This window comes from Stomoxys calcitrans, chromosome 5, assembly GCF_963082655.1.
Source record: "Stomoxys calcitrans chromosome 5, idStoCalc2.1, whole genome shotgun sequence".
NCBI classification, from domain to species: domain Eukaryota; kingdom Metazoa; phylum Arthropoda; class Insecta; order Diptera; family Muscidae; genus Stomoxys; species Stomoxys calcitrans.
The window spans coordinates 94,321,783-94,341,905 of NC_081556.1; the positions used below are offsets into that span (position 1 = coordinate 94,321,783).

At 42.2% G+C, this 20,123-nt stretch overlaps 1 protein-coding gene across 2 annotated transcripts in view; it reads right to left on the reverse strand.

Annotated features, from left to right (window-relative positions):
* The window catches only part of LOC106087500 (ras-related protein Rab-3), a 122,553-nt gene that overhangs the window by 75,218 nt on the left and 27,212 nt on the right, over positions 1-20,123 (reverse strand). Inside the window, exon 1 of one of the 2 annotated variants that reach the window (XM_013252555.2) lies at positions 8,058-9,887. The exons of the other annotated variant lie outside the window; for it this stretch is intronic. The gene's annotated coding sequence lies outside the window, so the exon portion shown is untranslated. Of the gene's footprint in view, positions 1-8,057; positions 9,888-20,123 lie in introns of those variants that run through there. 2 annotated transcript variants of the gene reach the window in all.

Here is a 20,123-nt window from a genome sequence, read left to right on the forward strand (position 1 = left end):
TGGTCTTCTTAGTAGCTATATCTAAAAAAAAACCTATCTGAACCATATACGGAAAGCCTAACATAAGTCACTGTGTCAAATTTCAGTGAAATCGATTTATAAATGCGCCTTTTATGGGGCCAAGACTTGAAATCGAGATATCGGTCTATATGACAACTATATCCAAATCTGGACCGATTTGCAGAAAAATGTCGAAGAGCCTAACAAAACTCACTGTCCCACATTTCGGCGAAATCGGACAATAAATGCGCCTTTTGTGGGTCCAAAACCTTAAATCGACAGATCGGTCTATATGGAAGCTATATGCAAATCTGGACCGATCTGAGCCAAATTGAAGAAAAATGTCGAAAGGCCTAACACGACTCACTGTCCCAAATTTCAGCAAAATCGGATAATAAATGAGGAGTTAATGGGCCCAAAACCTTAAATCGAGAGATCTGTATCTATGACAGCTATATGCAAATCTCGATCGATCTAGGCCAAATTGCGGAGATATGTCGAGAGGCTTAACGTTACACACTGTCCCAAATTTCGGCGAAATCGGACAATAAATGCGCCTTTTAAGGGCCCAAAACCTTAAATCGACAGATCGGTCTATATGGCAGCTATATCCAAATCTGGACTGATCTGGGCCAAATTGCAGAAAGATGTCAAGGGGCCTAACACAACTCACTGTCCCAAATTTCAGCAAAATCGGATAATAAATATGGCTTTTATGGGCCTAAGACCCTAAATCGGCGGATCGGTCTATATGGCAGCTATATGCAAATCTAGACCGATCTGAGCCAAATTGAACAAGAATGTCGAAGCCCTCAACACAACGCACCGTCCCAAATTTCAGCAAAATCGGATAATAAATGTGGCTTTTATGGGCCTAAGATCCTAAATCGGCGGATCGGTCTATATGGCAGCTATATCCAAATCTGGACCCAACTGAGCTAAATTGAAAAAGAATGCCGAAGGGCCTTACAAAACTCACTGTCCCAAATTTCAGCAAAATCGGATAATAAATGTGGCTTTTATGGGCCTAAGACCCTAAATCGGCGGATCGGTCTATATGTTAGCTATATCCAAATCTGGACCGATCTGAGCCAAATTGAAGAAGGATGTCGAAGCCCCCAACACAACTCACTGTCCCAAATTTCAGCAAAATCGGATAATAAATGTGGCTTTTATGGGCCTAAGACCCTAAATCGGCGGATCGGTCTATATGGGGGCTACATCAAGATATAATCCGATAAAGCCCATCTTCGAACTTAACCTGCCTATGGCCAAAAAAAGTATCTGTGCAAAGTTTCAGCTCAACATCTCTATTTTTAAAGACTGTAGCGTGATTTCAACAGACCGACGGACGGACATGACTAGATCGTCTTAGATTTTAACGCTGGTCAAGAATATATATACTTTATAGTATCGGAAATGGATATTTCGATGAGTTTGGCAACGGAATGACAAAATGAATATACCCCCATATTTCTGCAGGGGCTCAAGATGTCAAATCGGAAGATCGGGTTATATGGGAGCTATGCCAGGTTATAAACCGATTTCCACCTCACTCCACACGGTTGTTGGACGTCGTTACAGAATACTACATGCAAAATTTCAGGTCAATCGGATCACAATTGCAGCTTCTATGGGCTGTATATGTTAAATCGGGAGATCGGTTTATATGGGAGCTATATCCAAATCTGAACCGATATGGCCCTTTTGCAATCACCAACGACCTACATCAATAAAATGTATCTGTGCAAAATTGCAAGCGGATAGCTTTATGCGTTCGGCCGCTATCGCTATTTCGACAGACGGACGGACATCGCTAGATCGACTCAAAATGTCCAGACGATCTTTACTTTACTTTAATTGGCTATGACAGAATGTTTATTCCACCAGCCGAACGTAGAAAAGCGTTCCAAGCGCCTCGATCTTCTGCGCTCATACTAAAATCTCTGACACCAAGTTTCGAGGTGTCTCCCATCACTTGATCTTTTCATCGGGCTTTTGGTCTTCCCGGTATGCGTGTACCACCGTGTTTACCTTCAGAAGTCTTCTTCGCTGGAGCTTCTTCATTCATTCTGACAACATGACCTAACCAACGCAGACGTTGTAACTATGCTATCGTCGTCATACAGCTCGTGGTTCATACGTCGCCTATATTCCCCATTAACGCAAACTGGTCCACATATTTCACGAATAATCTTTCTCTCAAATACTCCAAGTACTGCCTCATCTGCTTTCACAAGTACCCATGCTTCAGAACCATATAACAGCACGGGTAGTATCTGTGTCTTGTAAAGTGTAGTCTTCGTCTGTCAAGAGGTGGCCTTGTTTCTAAACTGCCTACTTAGTCCAAAGTAGCATCTGCTTGCCAGTATTACTCTTCGCTTAATCTCAAAACTGGTGTCATTTGTTTCGGTTACGGCGGTGCCGAGGTAGATAAAGTTACTGACTATCTCAAAGTTGTGGTTCCCAACTTTCTCCATTTTCTCTACCTGCTCTGTTGTACAAGGCGTTTTGGGAGTTGAAACCATCCATTTCGTCTTATCTCCATTTACTACCCAGACCCATTTTCACTGACTCTCTTTCGATTCTTTCAAAGGCAGCAGTTATTACCTCCGGTGACCGACATATGATGTCGATGTCGTCGGCATAGGCGAGTGGCATGTGTTTCCTTGTGATTAGTGTGTCATATCTATGCACATCTACATCTCGTATAATCTTCTCCAGCAGGATGTTAAAGAGATCACACGATAGGCTGTCTCCTTATCGGAAACCTCGTTTGGTATTAAATGGTTCGGGGAGATTCTTTCCTATTCTTACTGAGGAACGCGTATCAGCAAGCGTCATCCTGCAGAGTCTTATTAATTTTGCAGGGATACCAAACTCAGACATGGCTTGAAATGCCTTTGAACGTAAAAGGGTATCGAAAGCGGCTTTGTAGTCAACAAGGAGATGGTAGGTGTTGATTTGTACTTCTCGGGTCTTTTCCAGGATTTGGCACAGTGTGAATATCTGGTCCAGGGTGGATTTACCAGGTTTAAAGCCGCATTGTAGGGCCTATTTATCTCATTAACTTTAGGTTTTAATCTTTCACACAGTACGCACGAGAGTATCTTGTATGCGATAGGGAGCAGACTTATTTCGTATTGTCTCCTTTCTTGTATATGGGACATAATATGCTAAGGTTCGAATCATCGGGTATGCGTTCTTCTAGCCAGATTGCGCAGAGAAGTTGAGGCATACGCCTTATCAGCGTGTCGCCCCCGATCTTAAATATTTCAACGCACAACTCGTCGGCCCCTGATGCCTTGTTGTTCTTTAGTCGGGTCACTGCTACTTAGACCTCATTCTGACTAGGAGGTAAACATTCTATACCATCATCATTGATTGGTTCTGCGGTATCCTCTTCACCGCCAACATCGGACGCTAGCAGTTGGGTAAAACGTTCTTTCCATATCCTCAGCATGTTATATGTGTCAGTTACCAGATTTCCTTCTTTGTCTCGACAGGAGGATGTGCCTGCACCAAAGCCATCGGTTTGATGTTTAATTTTTTGGCAGAATTTCCGGACTTCATTCTGACTCCTGTACATCTCAATTCGCTCACACTCACGTCTTTCCATTTCTTTTTTCTTTCTGCAGAATAGACGTTTCTCCTCTCTCCTTTCCTCCCGATACCTCTCCTTCATCTGGTGCGTTGCTGCTGATTGCAGGGTTGCTCTATATGCCGCATTCTTGATTTCAGTAGCATCTCGACACTCTTGGTCGTACCATGGGTTTCTTAGAGGAGGCTTTCGGTAACCAAGTACGGATTTCGCGGCATTTTTCATGGAGTGGGCAATAGTTTGCCACTGCGCCATTATATCATCGGAACAAGGAGTGCTTTCATCAAGCAGTTGGGTCAGTCAAGTGGAATATGCCGCTGCCGCTTCTGTTGTGTTTGGAAGCCGCAATTTTTGTCCGATTTGGCTGAAATGTTGCATGTAGTGTTCTGTTATGGCTTCCAACAACGCTGCAAAGTGCGGTCCAAATCGGTCTTTAACCTGATATAGCTCCCATATAAACCGATCTCCCGATTTGACTTCTTGAGCCCCTAAAATCCACAATTTTTGTCCGATTTGCCTGCAATTTGCAATCCTGATATAGCTCCCATATAAACCGATCTCCCGATATACCGATCTCGGTGACTTCTTTAGCCCCTGGGAGCCGCAATTTTTGTCAGATTTGGCTGAAATTTAGCATGTAGTGTTCTTTTATGGCTTCTTACAACGGTGCAAAGTGCGGTCCAAATCGGTCCTTAACCTGATATAGCTCCCATATAAACCGATCTCCCGATTTGAATTCTTAAGCCCCTGGAATCCACAATTTTTGTCCGATTTGGCTGAAATTTTGCACCATACCACGGGGAGGTTTGTGTCCACATTTGAGACGAAGAAAGTTCAAGATAAGCCTGGATTTTAGCAAGTCAAAACCAATCAGAATTGTTGCTTGGTTCTGTCATATAGCAAACAAATTCATTGAGTTAAAATACCCTTCATCACAGTAATTATACAAAGTTGGGTTCAAACAGCCTTGGGATAACGCCTCACCGCAAATACCCGACATAAGGGCATGTTGACCGATCGGGACATTGTAAAACTCAAATGAAAGATAGTTTTTGAGTCAAGTGTCTAGGGGCCGCCTCACCCATTCCACCAATTACTCAAACGCATATGTGGGCCGATCCGCACAATCGTATACATAAGAATCTTTGTTTGTTTGTGTGTTCCTTAAAGACTCAGAAACGGCTGAACCGATTTTCTTGAAATTTTCACTAATGGTGCATGATGATACATTTTTTGTAATCTGAAGGGGGAGCGGACCCTCCCCCTTACCCTAATTTTCAGAAACGCCGCCAAAACCTACCAAATATATATATACACCAATCACGACAATATGGGACTCAAATGAAAGGTATTTAAGATTAGAAAACATATCTGATGTCCAATTGTCTTACCAAGTGTTTGGGGGCCCTTCCCAACCTCGAAAACACCCCTAAATCGGACATATTTACCGACCATGGCAATATGAGACTCAAATCAAAGGTATTTGCGAATAAAATACGAATCTGATATCCAAATTTGGGACAAAGTTTCTGGGGGTCCTCCCCTTCCCCAAAACACCCCCCAAACAGGACTTATATACTGACCATGGCAATACGGGGCTAAAAATAAAAGTTATTCGAGTGTAGAATACGAATCTGGCATCCAGATGTGGGACCAAGTATTTGGGGGACCGCCCATCCCCTAGAACATACCCATCTGGGGGTCCTCCCTAAATCGGACATATTTACCGACCATGGCAATATGAGACTCAAATTAAAGGTATTTACGAGTAAAATACGAATCTGTTATCCAAATTTGGGACAAAGTTTCTGGGGGTCCTCCCCTTCCCCAAAACACCCCCCAAACAGGACTTATATACTGACCATGGCAATATGAGGCTTAAATAAAAGGTATTTGAGTGTAGAATACGAATCTGGCATCCAGATGTGGGACCAAGTGTTTGGAGGACCGCTTATCGCCGAGAACATACCCATTTGGGAGTCCTCCCCTTCCCCAAAACACCCTCCAAACAGTAGTTATTTACTGACCATGGCAATATGGGGCTTAAATGAAAGGTATTTGAGTGTAGAATACGAATCTGATATCCAGATGTGGGACCAAGTGTTTGGGGGACCGCCCATTCCCGAGAACATACCCCAAAGAAGACAAATTTAAGACAACAGCAATATGGGGCTCAAATGAAAGGCCTTGGAAGTAAAGCACGAATCCACCCCACCCCCCATAACACCATCCAAATAGGAAGTATTTGCTGATATTGCAATGTGAGGCTCAAATAAGAGGTATTTTAGAGTAGAACACGAAACTGATATATATTTTCAAAGCCAAGTCACTGAGTAGCCCCAAAACACTCCCCAAACCGGACATGTTTGCCGACTATGAAAAAATGCAGCTCAAATGAAGGGTATTTGAGAGTAGACCATGAATCTGACATCAACATTCGGGACCAACTGTCTAGGAGACGTCCCACCACCATAACAACCAACCATGTAGGAAGTATTTGCTCACCAAGACAATTTGGGTCTTCAAGACTGTGGAGCTCGATATTCATAGTTTTTAGGGCCCATACCCCAAACCGGACATATTTTCTGGCTTTAAGTGAATGGTATTTGAGATTTGAAAACGAATGTGATATCCAATTTTGAGGCCAATGGCAATAATGGGTTCAAATATATGAGAATAGAGCACGTTGCCGGTATATTTTCAGGGCTTAGTGTTTGGAGGACCCACTTCCTAAAACACCCCTAAATCGGGCATATTTACCGACCATGTCAATGTGGGGCTTTAATGAAAGGAATTGGGAGGTATAGCAAGAATTGATACCCACTTTCGGGAGGTCTACCCCTTTACCAAAATATCCCACAAATAGCAATTTTTTACTGGCCATCGCAATATGGTGCTCAAATAAAAGTATATGGGAGTAGAATACGAATTTGATATCCAGATGTAGGACCTTGTATTTTAGGCACCACCCCTTCCCCAAAACACCCTCCAAAGGGTAAACATTTTTACGACCATGCCAATATGTGGCTCAAATTAAAAGTAATTGAGATTAGAAAACGAATTTGATAACCAACCTTGGGGCCATGTGTTTGGGGAACGCCTCATCCAGTAAACTCCCCTCAAAAGCAATGGCAATATGGGGTTTAAATAAATGGACCACCTCACCCCCGAAAAGACCCCTAATCAGACATCATGTCGGGCTAAAATAAAGTATTTTTAGAATGGAGTACACCTTACATCCAAACTTATATGCAAATCTTGCCCATTAACATTCCACTTAGGAACAGGGGCAAACTTCTAACATATCAATGAGTGCCGTCCGATTCAAGTTTAAGCTCAATGATAAAGGGGCCTCCTTTTTATAGTCGAGTCCGAACGGCGTGCCGCAGTGCGACACCTCTTTGGAGAGAAGTTCTACATGGCATAGTACCTCACATATGTTGCCAGCATTAAGAGGGGAAAACCAACGCTGAAAATTTTTTCTGATGGTCTCGCCAGGACTCGAACCCAGGCGTTCAGCGTCATTGGCGGACATGCTAACCTCTGCGCTACGGTGGCCTCCAATTGGATTCAGATAAAGGCACTTACATTGTTAAACTGTTTGTCAAGCGATATACCATTTTCGTAGCATGGTATTTCACTAAAAGCTCTTTAATAGTCGAAAATAAATATTCCAAGGAAACTTTAGTTCCATATAAAGTAAAAGAAGGCGCAGTGGAGCGGGCCCGGTCCAGCTAGTATGAGAATAAAATCAAAGATCTTTAGGAAAAGAATCCGAATCAGATACCCAAGTTTATGGACAAATGTTTGAAGGTTTGCCAATACACTAAGAAAATCTCGAACAAACACATTTGGATCGGGACAGTGTGATTCCCAAACAAAAGGTTTTTTCAAGGCCTCCGAAACTCAAATTTGGCGGCAAGCCTCTGAGGGCTGTCAAACAACTTCCCAAATGGACACGGCCAGCCGGGGCAATATGGGACTGTTTTAGGAGTTCAAATCAACGTCATCCAAATATGGATAATCTTGAGCTAGGAAACACCTGTGGGTCTTTAAAAGTTTTGTATCCGATAAAGAAATCCAAACGCCATTTTAGAGTGTAGCAAAGCACAAGATCCCATGCACCGATATATAAAAACCTAAAGACAGCCTACACCATTTGCTTCGAAATCCTTGAAGATAAGGATGCCCGACAAGTTCTGACTTCAAATGAAAACAAAAGGAAAGGAACATCCCAAATTATGGAACAAATAAAGACTTTCGTATACCAAACAATAACAACAACAATGATGCCTGTATATTCATGTATATGGCTCTGGCTGAAGTAGAAAGAAAGGATGCTCATAAAGTATAACAAAAATAAATTTCATATACACTCCTAAACATCTCTCTAAATGTACATGTACATATTTATTAATATATGCAGCAATATATGTATACATTATAACAGACTTACCTTTAAGCTGTTGTTGTTGTTGTTGTTTGCTTTTCTATGAAATTCGAAGTTTCCTTGTGGGAAAAATCCTTCTTTTTTTGTTTGTTTTTTTTTTGTATTTCTTCTGCCACACAAATTCACCAATGGGAGAAATACGGCAACGTTGCAATTAAAGACCTGATTAGATGCAATGTGCTATGCTGGTATTTTGGGCACACAATAATTTCCAACGAGTAGGAGCAAAACAAATTTGGAACAAAACTCAAAACGCAATTAAGATGAACCAGAAAGGGTTTAGGTTTCTATGTCAGGTCATATACCACACCGCAACCGCTATGCGAGTTTACCAAACCTGATTGAGGTTATCGGAGCGCGAGGGGTTCAAAAGAGGAGGGTCTGGTTTTGGTTTCTTCACAATAGGCACACAATAAACACTGCAATGGCTTTGTTGTTGTTGTTGAGGTTTCTGTTTTATTTCTTTTAAATTGCAAATTAGATTCAGCAAATTTATGTTGGCTACTGGGCAAAAAAGACACTTGAAGAATTTTCTTTAACTTTGTAGATTTTTTTTTTGATTTTGCTGTAGATAAGGTCCCGTTTATTTTTTAGAATTTTGTAGGGATTTTTTTAAGACTATTTCCTTTAACAACCACAACGATGAAACTGTGCTGCTGCTGCTGCTGATGCTGTTTTCAGATGTCGTACAATGCCTTGTGCTTTTCGGCTTGACAATGTGTGAGTATGGTGTGTGTGTGAGTCTGACTGCTGCGTTGGTGGCGCTGTTATGGCTTTTAATGGCGTTTTGCAGTATACGACATTCGCAGTGTTTCGTGCTTACAATAACACAAACTGCTGCTGGCTGGCTGGTAGGGGCTGTCTGTTTGTCTGTCTGTTTGACTGACTAGCACTTTGTGTCAGTATGTGTGTATGTATGGTGCTTGGTGGCGTATGATTTGAAGCAAAGTTACTTTAACTGTTAATATTCCTGTTGGACTCCTGGCTCAACCACATTCATTTACAGATACACAAATCGATAATAATTTGGTATCGTTTCGTTGAGACAAATTTTTTTCAGTTTTGTTGTTTTTCAATTTTATTGGTAATTTGTGCGTTTTAATTCCTTGGATATTTCAATACTGGTTTAGGGACAAAAATCGTATACCACAGAACAGTTTTATGGCTTATAAAGCAGCATATGCATAGGTATTTCAAGGGGGAAAAAAACTATGAATTATTAAAATTTATAAAAAAAAAAATGCTATCATTGGCAAAACCAATTTTCTTTAACACCAACTATTGGCTTTGGTTGAAATTTTTGTTTATGAAAATGATTTTTCACTTCACAGGATTTTTTCTTTTTCTTCTTTTGCGAAACGCCACAAAAATCTTGGCCCTTTTACACTACTGATTGTTCGCTTGTAATGCGTTCTAAGTCGTTGTCGTTTCTTGGATTCAGTGAAAAAATTCCAATTGTCTCCTTTGCTGCTTCTTCTTCTTTGTCGTCGTCGTCGTCGTCTTCGTTCTACACCTCTTTCTACTTGCTATTGTTTCACTTTTTTCCTACCTCTCCCGTTTTTCATTCAGTTTACGTCAAAATCTTGTATACTATCGTTTAATTGTTTGTTGTGTGTACTACTTTTTATGTTGGGCTTGTTCTCTAACAGCCCCTCTCTTGTTCTTTGCTTTGCTCTCTTCTCTTCCTTTGTTGGCTATTTTTTGTTTGTTACGCTTTATTTTAACAAAATTTCATTCTTAAATTTATGTGTAACACAATTTCTTTTTTTCAGCTATTTTTTTTTCACCAACCAACTTCCCAGATGTTCTCTATGACTTCTTTGTGAAATGAATGTGTGTGCGTGTATAGAACGGAATAGAAATCAATAGGCCAGCTATTGTTTGGGGGAATTGTGTTGTGCGCATGTCCTACAACTGTCATGTTGAGTTAGATAACGGTATGTGTGTTAAATCTAAACAACTCTGCAGTGCCTGACCATCATTCATTTAGCACAGGAATTACAAATCTGTGTGGTGAATACACAGCATAAAAGGTGAATACACAAGGCTTTAGCCAAGGTACCTTTAACAAGGTAATGCCACAATGGTGATTAAAGGACATTGTGTTATACCCACCACCATAGAATGGGGGTATACTAATTAAGTCATTCCGTTTGTAACACCACGAAATATTGATATAGGACCCCATAAAATGAATTTGTGTTTGTTTGTATGTTTGTTTGTTTGTTGTATGTTTGTTTGTTTGTTTGTATATTTGTTTGTTCGTTTGTGGGTTTGTAAATTTGTTTGTTCCGTATAGACTCAAAAACGGCTAAACCGATTTCTTTGACATTTTCACAGATTGTGGGGAGTGGTCCGAAGGAAGCAATCGGCTACACAATTTTTTGATATCGGGAGCGGGGCGGACCCTCCCCCTTACCCCAAAAGTACTACCCAAAAATAAAAGTGGTCCGATTGGGAGAATATGTGATTCAAATGAAAGGTATTTGAGAGTAGAGTACGAATTTCATAATAAAAGTTGGGTACAAGTACCCGGAGGCCACCCCAGCCCCAAAACCCCTTAAAATAGGTTTATTTGACGATCATGATAATATGGGACTCAAATGAAAGGTATTCGGGAGTAGATTACGAATATGGTCAGAACGTAGGAATAGGCACTATAATAAGTTGATAACGGAAGGGGCGGACCCTCCACTAAAAACACCACCCAAAATCAAAGTGGACCGATAAGGACAATATGAGTATCAAACAAGATCCCAGATCGATTTATATGACAGCTATATCAGGTTATGAACCGATTTAAACCATACCTGGCACAGTTGTTGGATATCATAACAAAATACTACGTGCTAAATATCATTCCAATCGGATAAGAATTGCGCACTCTAGAGGCTCAAGAAGTCAAGACCCAAGATCGGTTTATATGACAGCTATATCAGGTTATGGGCCGATTTGAACCATACTTAGCACAGTTATTGGATATCATAACAAAACACGTCGTACAAAATTTCATTCCAATCGGATGAGAATTGCGCACTCTACAGGCTCAAGAAGAAAAGACCCAAGATCGGTTTATATGGCAGCTATATCAGGTTATGGACCGATTTGAACCATACTTGGCACAGTTGTTGGAAATCGTAATGCAAAATTTCACTCAAATCTGATAAGAATTGCGCCCTCTGGGGGCTCAAGAAGTCAAGACCCAAGATCGGTTTATATGGCAGCTATATCAAAACATGGACCGATATGGCCCATTTACAATACCAACCGACCTACACTTATATGCAAAATTTCAAGCGGCTAGGTTTACTCCTTCGGAAGTTAGCGTGCTTTCGACAGACAGACGGACGGACGAACAGACGGACGGATATGGCTAGATCGACATAAATTGTCGCGACAATCAAGAATATATATACTTTATGGGGTCTCAGACGAATATTTCGAATAGTTACAAACAGAATGACGAAATCAGTATACCCCCATCCTATGGTGGAGGGTATAATGAAAAGTATGCGTGAGTAGATTACGAATCTGGCATACAAATTAATGTCGATGTATAGGGGGTCACCCCACCCCCACAAAAACGCCCAAAATTGACACATTAGCCAATCGCGGATATATGGGACTCGGTTTGTTTGTTCCGTATAGACTGAAAAACGGCGGAACCGTTTTTCTCGAAATGTTCGCATATTGCGTAGGTTGGTCTGGAAGGAAACATAGGCTATCCGAAAGTGGTCAACTGAAAGGTATTGGAGACCAGAAAACGAATATGGTATTAAAATTTGGGTCCAAGTATCGAGCGGAAAATTCTCACACAATACAAGTTTAAACTCAATGATAAGGGACCTTTTTTATACCCGAGTCCGAACGGCGTCCCGCAGTGCGACACCTCTTTGGGGAAATTTTTTAAATGACCATGCATGGCATTGTACCTCGCAAATGTCGCCAACATTTAGAGAGGATAGACATTGCTTTGTCCGATGTTATCGCCAGGACTCGAACGCGTTCAGCGTCATAGGCTGCAATGGCACGAATTCGATGTCCGCATTCAGGGCGAAGTGTGCCCACCCTAAAAAGATATTAGAGAGTTAAAGAAGGCGCAGCGGAGCGGGCCCGGTTCGGCTAGTAAAGTATATATATTCTTGATCGGCTCAAAATTCGGATTCGAACTAGCCATGTCCGCCCGTCCGTCCGCCCGTCTGTCGAAATTACGATAGTGGTCGAACGTGCAAAGTTAGCCGCTTGAAATTTTTCACAGATACTTTTTATTGATGTAGGTCGTTGGGAATTGCAAATGGGCCATATCGGTTTAGATTTGGATATAGTTTCCATAAAAACCGATCCCCAAATTTGACATCTTAAGTCAATTTGGGGGCCATAAATGACCTATTATGGATGCTGACTGAGGAGGGATTTAAACCCGTCTGTTACGCAGACGATGTTATAATACTTCAAAGGGGTAAGGATCCGAATGAGCTATGCAGAAGGACCCAAAGGGTCTTGCATATGGCATTCAACTGGGATAGATCCAGAGGTCTCAATGTTAGCCCAGAGAAGGCTGAAATATGCCTGTTCACGAGGAAGACGAAGGTGGGCCAATTTAACACACGACGTTTCCTTAATATAACGATTTCGATATCTGACATGGTCAAATACTTAGGTGTGATCTTGAACAGGAAACTGTATTGGAAGTGTCACATTCAGGAGCGTACTGAGAAGGCTCACAGATGTTGAGCACTATGTACACGGGCCATAGGCTCGAAATGGGGCCTGAATCCGAGGATAGTCCACTGACTCTACAGGAGCGTGATGAGACCAATACTTACGAACGCCTCAGTAGTTTGGTGGACTGCTATGGAGAAAAAGTGCAACATAAGGACCATACAACAGGTTCATGTTATCGTGTCATAGGCGGAGCGATGAGGACCACACCCACTAGGGCACTGGAGACTATTCTAGGTATACGGCACATTGACATACTGATTAAACGTGAGGCAGCCACTGTGGCTATGAGACTTAAGGCGATGGGGGATTGGTTTGAGTATGGGAGCAGCTCATATCACCGCGGTATAATCAAGGCAACGAAAGGAAACCTGGAAGGAAGGAAAGAGGTTTCCGATCGGATGTCTGAGACGACACTTGAGGTCGTATTGTAGTATTGTAGTAGTAGTATTGTCATCTGGAAGATCATGTTACACGGATGGATCAAAGCTAGAGGACAGAGTGGGCCTGGGGGTCTACATTGAGAACCCAGGGACTGAGATCTGTTTTCGACTGCCTGACCATAATAATGAAGTGGTGTGGTGCTTACGTCGAGTGTGAACATCTTTCCGGACAGTAAAATTGCTATAGAGGCAATAACAACCAGGACGGTAAGATCACGAACAATCTTGCAGTGTAAGAAGGAGATTAACGCCTTCTCTGAGAATGGCAAAATCTGCATGGTTTGGATGCCGGGCCATAACGAAGTAAGGGGAAATGAAAGGACAGACGATTTGGCAGTGAAGGTCAGAGGACTGCCGTCAATAAACTTGGTTAACACCATTCGGGTCGACGCAGTCTGAGTTAAAGGAGTAGGCGACGAATGCGTATGCAACATTGTGGAACATAGAAACGGTTGGTAGGATGGCAGAAATCCTATGGGGGGATCCAGATCGTGATAAAACGAGGCTATTACTGAAAGGAGGCAAGAAAGAGATCAGTATAGCTATTGATATCACTTATGTAAAATCAGTGCCGTAGGATAGGGGGTATATTCATTTAGTCATTCCGTTGGCAACACATCGAAATATCAATTTCCGATCCTACAAAGTATATATATTTCGGATCGTCGTAAAATTCTAAGACGATTAAACGATGTCTGTCCATCTGTCCGTCCGTCTGTTGTAATCACTCTAGAGCCTTCAAAAATTGAGATATTGTGCTGAAATTTGACACAGATACGTCTTTTGGATGCGCGCTGGTTAAGTTCTTGAACGGGCCAAATCGGACCATATTTGGATATAGCTGCTTTATAGACTGATTTTCCGATAAAGGGTCTAATGCCCATAAAAACTTTATTTTTCATACGATTTTGCTAAAATTTGAAACAGTCAGTAGTTTAAAGCTTCCCGACATCTGACCTAAATATGAATTAGATATGTCCATATTTAGATATAGCTGCCATATAGGCCGATCTCCCGATAAAGGGTCTGAAGCTCATGAAAGCTTTTTTAATACCCAATTTGAAATTTGCAACAGTGGGTTATTTTAAGCCTCCCGACATCTGACCTAAATATGGAATAGATCGGTCTATATTTAGATATAGCTGCCATATAGACCGACCTCCCGATAAAGGGTCTGAAGCCCACAAAAGCTTTATTTATTACCCGATTTCGTTGAAATTTAAAAAAGCCTCCCAACATCGGACATGAATATGGCTCAGATCGGTCTATATTTAGATATAGCTGTCATATAGACCGACCTCCCGATAAAGGGTCTGAAGCCCATAAAATCTTTATTTATTACCCGATTTCGCTGAAATTTGCAACAGCAGGTTATTTTAAGCCTCGCGACATCTGACCCATATATGGTTCAGATCGGACTATATTTAGATATAGCTGTCATATGGACCGATCTGCCGATTAAGGGTCTGAAGCCCATAAAAGCTTTATTTTTTAACCGATTTCTTTAAAATTTTAAACAGTGGGTTATTTTAAGCCTCCCGACACCTATCTTAAATGTGGTTCAGATCGGACTATATTTAGATATAGCTGCCATATAGACCGATCTGCCGATAAAGGGTCTGAAGCTCATAAAAGCTTTATTTATTACCCGATTTCGCTTAAATTTGCACAGTGGGTTATTTTAAGCCTCCCGACATCTGACCCAAGTATGGTTCAGATCGGACTATATTTAGATATAGCTGCCATATAGACCGATCTGTCGATAAATGGTCTGAAGGCAATAAAAACTTTATTTTGTAACCGATTTCGCTGAAATTTACAACAGTGGGTTATTTTAATCCTCCCGACACTTGGCTTAAATATGGTTCAGATCGGACTATATTTAGATATAGATGCCATATAGACGGATCTCCCGATAAAGGATTTTAAGGCCATAAAAGCTTTATTTTTTATCCGATTTCGCTGAAATTTGGAACAGTGTGCAGTTTTAAGCCATATAAATAACATTTGACCCCAATATGGTACAGATCGGACTATATTTAGATATAGCTGCCATAAAGCACACAACAAGCCGATTACTGGCTTAGGTGTAGGTCCATAGTGGCATGGGGCGGATGAACATCTGTACCCTCTTTTCAACCTAACCTAACTTTACCCAAATGTTATTCGTCCATGGGTATTTCAGGAAGTAACCACATCGAATGGGTAAGTTCACTTCTTGCAACTGCGTGTAGGAGGCGGCAGAAGTTGAAGACGACGCTGGGCATACATTCTTTGACTGCAGTCTCTGGGCTGAGCCACGCAGGGTTGTAGAGAAAGGCAGTAGGTGCTGGAAAATGAGAATAATTGGGAGACAGTCATCTGATACTATGAATACTGCGTAGGAAAAAATGGGCCTCGACGCAATGGCGTAGGGGAAAAGTGGGGGTCTGGACGCAGACACTATGTGGAGGATTTGGTTAAGCACCAAATAAGGGGGCCCACCTCTAAGTAATGTGAAAGCAGTTTTGAGTTGGAATCTGTACCCCGAGGTGATTTAGGGTGGATATTAAACCTGCATCGGCGATTCGATGGAGTCCGAAATACGACGATAGACATAATCGTTAGATGCGTAATGCATTTCTGGACACAGACACTAATGAGGGGGCCCACCTCTAAGTAATGTGAAAGTAGTTTTGAGTTGGAATCTGTACCCCGAGGTGATATAGGATGGGTTTTAGCCGGTATCACCAATTCGACGGAGCCCGGAATACAATGATAGACATAATCGTTAGATGCGTAAAGTATTTCCCATTCAATCTCGCAAAAAAAATCGTCCGACGGACATGGCGAGAGCTACTAAGGATCGCAGATTGATATTTCGAGGTTGAAATTGATATTATAAGTGAAATGGCTATGAGTATTAATAGAACTACTTATAATACCTTGTGGTCGAGGGTATAAAACATTTTCCGTTGTTCGCAAATGACCATAAGCCGGAATGACTTGTATGAGTCAACGTTAGAAAAAACACCAGCGGTGACCACAATCACCATAATAATAAACGCATTGACACAAAAATACTTGCAATGTATGCCTATAAAAGGCCCTGAACAAAATGCAACAAGTCAGTAGAGCACAGCTTTTTATGTGACAACTACGTTACTAAGCAAAATTTCTAAAGCTTACAAGAAAAAAATATAAAATGAGAACCTTCACCATTTTGGGTATAGCTTTGGCCCTATTTGCGGTGTTTGCAGTGACTTCAGCCAAGGCACGAGATGATGGCAAATGGCACCCCTCCCGGGATCTAAAACGTTCAAACACATGGCCTAAGAAACAAACCCAGCCTAAGGAAAATTGGTCATCCCAAACAGGTCGTGTTCCGAGAAAAACTGGCGGCCCGACCCCACCAACACGGAATCATGCATGGCCAACTCAAACTAGAAAATTCATTCCTGTTGGTTAACCTGTTGCGTTTGCAGTCCCCTATTGGTCACACTTAAAATGCATTTGAATTTGGTTTTTCTAAAGACAACTTGGACATTTTGTAATATAAACCATAAAATTTAGGTGGATTTTTAAAAGGACCTTCTTTCAATTACTAATCCTTTCAGTCTCCATTCGATTATAAAAAGCATAGAAAATTAAAAAAAATGTGCATTAAAATAAAAAATGTTAATTTTTATTAAATAAAACAATTAGGCCAATTAGGGCGGGGGGGGGGGCGGACCCTCCCCCTTACCCTAATTTTCAGAAACGCCAGATCTCGAAGATGGGTGGTGCTATTCAAGCGAAATTTTGTGTGCTCTCACACAGTACCCTAAAAATAAAAATTTGGTATCCAAATTTCGGATGGGGTACCTAGGGGGGCTGCCCCACCCTAAAACCTACCAAACTTATATTTAGACCAATCACGACAATATGGGACTCAAATGAAAGGTATTTAGGATAAGAAAACGTATCTGATATCTAATTGTCGGACTAAGTGCTAGGGGGACTACCCCAAGCCCCAAAAGACCCCTAAATCGGACATATTTACCTACCATGGCAATATGGGACTCAAATGAAAGGTATTTGCGAGTAGAATACGAATGTGATATCCAAATATGGGATCAAGTGTTTGGGGGGCCGCATCTCCCCAAAAAGATCCCCCAAAGGGGAAAAATTTACGACCATAGCCATATGGGGCTCAAATGAAAGGTCTTTGGGAGTAAAGCACGAATTTGATATCAATATTTGGGAAAAGTGTCTACGAGCCACCCCACCCCCCCAACATCACCCAACCACCAAAATACCCCTCAATCGGACATATTTACCGGCCATGGCAATATGGGACTCAAATGAAAGGTATTTGCGAGTAGTATACGAATGTGATATCCAAATGTGGGACCACGTTTCTGGGGGTCCACCCCGTTCGCCAAAACACAAACTGGACTTTTTTACTGACCATGCGAATATGGGGCTTAAATAAAAGGTATTTGATATCCAAATATGGGATCAAGTGTTTGGGGGGCGGCCGCCTCTCCCCAAAAACATCCCCCAAAGGGGAAAAATTTACGACCATAGCCATATGGGGCTCAAATGAAAGGTCTTTGGGAGTAAAGCACGAATTTCATATCAAAAAACACCCCCCAAGCCGGTCATGTTTGCCGACTATGGAAATATGGGGCTCAAATTAAAGGTATGTGGGAGTAGACCACGTATCTGATATCAACATTAGGGGTCAACTGTCTAGCGGACGTTCCACCACCATAACAACCCCCAAGTGGGACGTATTTGCTCACCAAGACAATTTGGGTCTTAAAGAGAGTGGAACTAAATATTCATAGTTTTTAGGGCGGTTGATGATCTGCGTCTGTTTCCAGTGGAGCGGCAGATCTAGAGCCCGGGAGTAGGCTTAGAATGGACTCCAAAGACCCAACAGCTGCGGTGGTGGTATCAGGCCGTAGCATGGTGGTGGAGCGGCTGCTCCAGGCTCCCCTAGCCGACAGATGACTGGTCAGTAGGGGCTTTTGACGAAGACACCTGGTTCGAGTCTTAAGGACAAGGCCGAACCTATTTCTTCTTCGCATCCCTATAATTTGCTTAGGCCATCGGCCTTCCCCGGCAAACCAACACCAACTCTTTATGAGGTTGGAATAATAGAAGATGCATCGCTCTAGGAGTTTATAGAGAGGCTTGGTGAGAATGATTCCAAGACTCTCACTGATAGGGAGAGAGATTCCCTAAATTGGGCTCGGGAATTCGCTGCACAGGCTACCCCAAAGACTACACGCCAAATGGCTGCGGTCACCTGGAGGACATCCCATGCCTAAAAGAACTAAGGCGAACAACAGTAAGATGGGTCCAAGAACCTTTGCTAATGTCGCTAGGGACAGTTTGGTGATGGAAGTTTTCGGCAAGGGAGAAGCACAGGCCTGCATACCTAGGAATAATTGGTGTGGGATAGTCAAAGGACTGTCATCAGTATACTTCGATGTCCTCGCTGCAAAGGTTACCACAAAAACTACACGCCAAATGGCTGCGATCACCTGGAGGACATCCAATGCCTAAAAGAACTAAGGCGAACAACAGTAAGATGGGTCCAAGAACCTTTGCTAATGTCGCTAGGGACGGTTTGGTGATGGCAGTTTTCGCCAAGGGAAAAGAACAGGCCTGCATACCTAGGAATAATTGGAGTGGGATAGTCAATGGACTGTATACTCCGAAGTGCTTGCGGAATTTCCTGGGTCTCCTTCAGTTTGTGACGATGCAGGCTGGTATCGAGGACGATATAGACTCATTGCCTTCGGCGATCAACACTCAATTGAAATGTATCGTTGTGCGCTAAAAAAGATTGGTGAGATCTGGACAGGAGCAGCATTTTAAGGCCACTTCGGCGGCACTAAAGGTCCTTCTGATGGCAGGGGGATTTGACGTGGTTCTTATCCAGGAACCAATGGGTGTGTGGAAGAACGGTTCTAAGGACTAAGAATTTCGGGATTTAAACTTCTCAAGGGTACGGGGAATGCGAGATACTGAACCTGTATTCTTACAGAGAGTATTTCTAAATGTTGTTCTTCTTCCTTCGCTAAGCACTGAAGACTTAGTAGTATCCAGACTTGGCTGGCTTCCCTATATATGGCCCACGATTCAGAGATGCCGCCTTCAAACCTTAAGTCGCTGGTAGAAGCCGCTTCTGTAGGGAAGAAAAGCCTCATTGTAGCAAGTGATGCTAAGGCACATCACCAGATATGGGGAAGTTCGGATGTCAACGAAAGGGGAGAGCTGTCAATTGAATATATCATAAGTTGCAATCGGGCGGGATAAACCGACCTTTATTACCAGGAACAAGCAGGTACTAGATATTACCTTTGTATCGGAAGATATAAATGGAAGAATATGCGACTGGGAAGTTTTGGATGAACACAGCTTCTCTGATCATCGTTATACGAGTTTCAGCCTTGGAGAAAATACTGAAGTAGTGGTCCCTCGGCTAAACTGAAAAAAGTCGGATTGGGATAAATTTCGGCACAAATACTGCACCTCTATCCCTTCTAGACCAGAAAAGGAAGTGGAAACTACGAAGAATATAGACATAGTGGTCAAGCGGATCACGAAGGCCCTAAATGATTCGCTTGTGTCAGCATACTCTAGTGCCAAGCCAAGGGGTAAACAGCGACCGCCATGATGGACCCCAGAGCTGGTTGGTTTAAGGAAGGACTGCAGAAAACTCTTCAAGAGATCAAAAGCCACAAGAGCACCACACGATTGGGACATCTATACGACTGAGCGAAGAAAGTAAAAGGGCGAGCTTAGAAAGGTTCAGAACAAATCCTGGTGCGAATTCTGCAACTCCATGGAGGATACATCTGAGGCCTCTAGGCTAAGGAAGATTCTGTCTTCGAGACCTATTACGGTGGGGTATATTCAGAGGTCAGAGAGT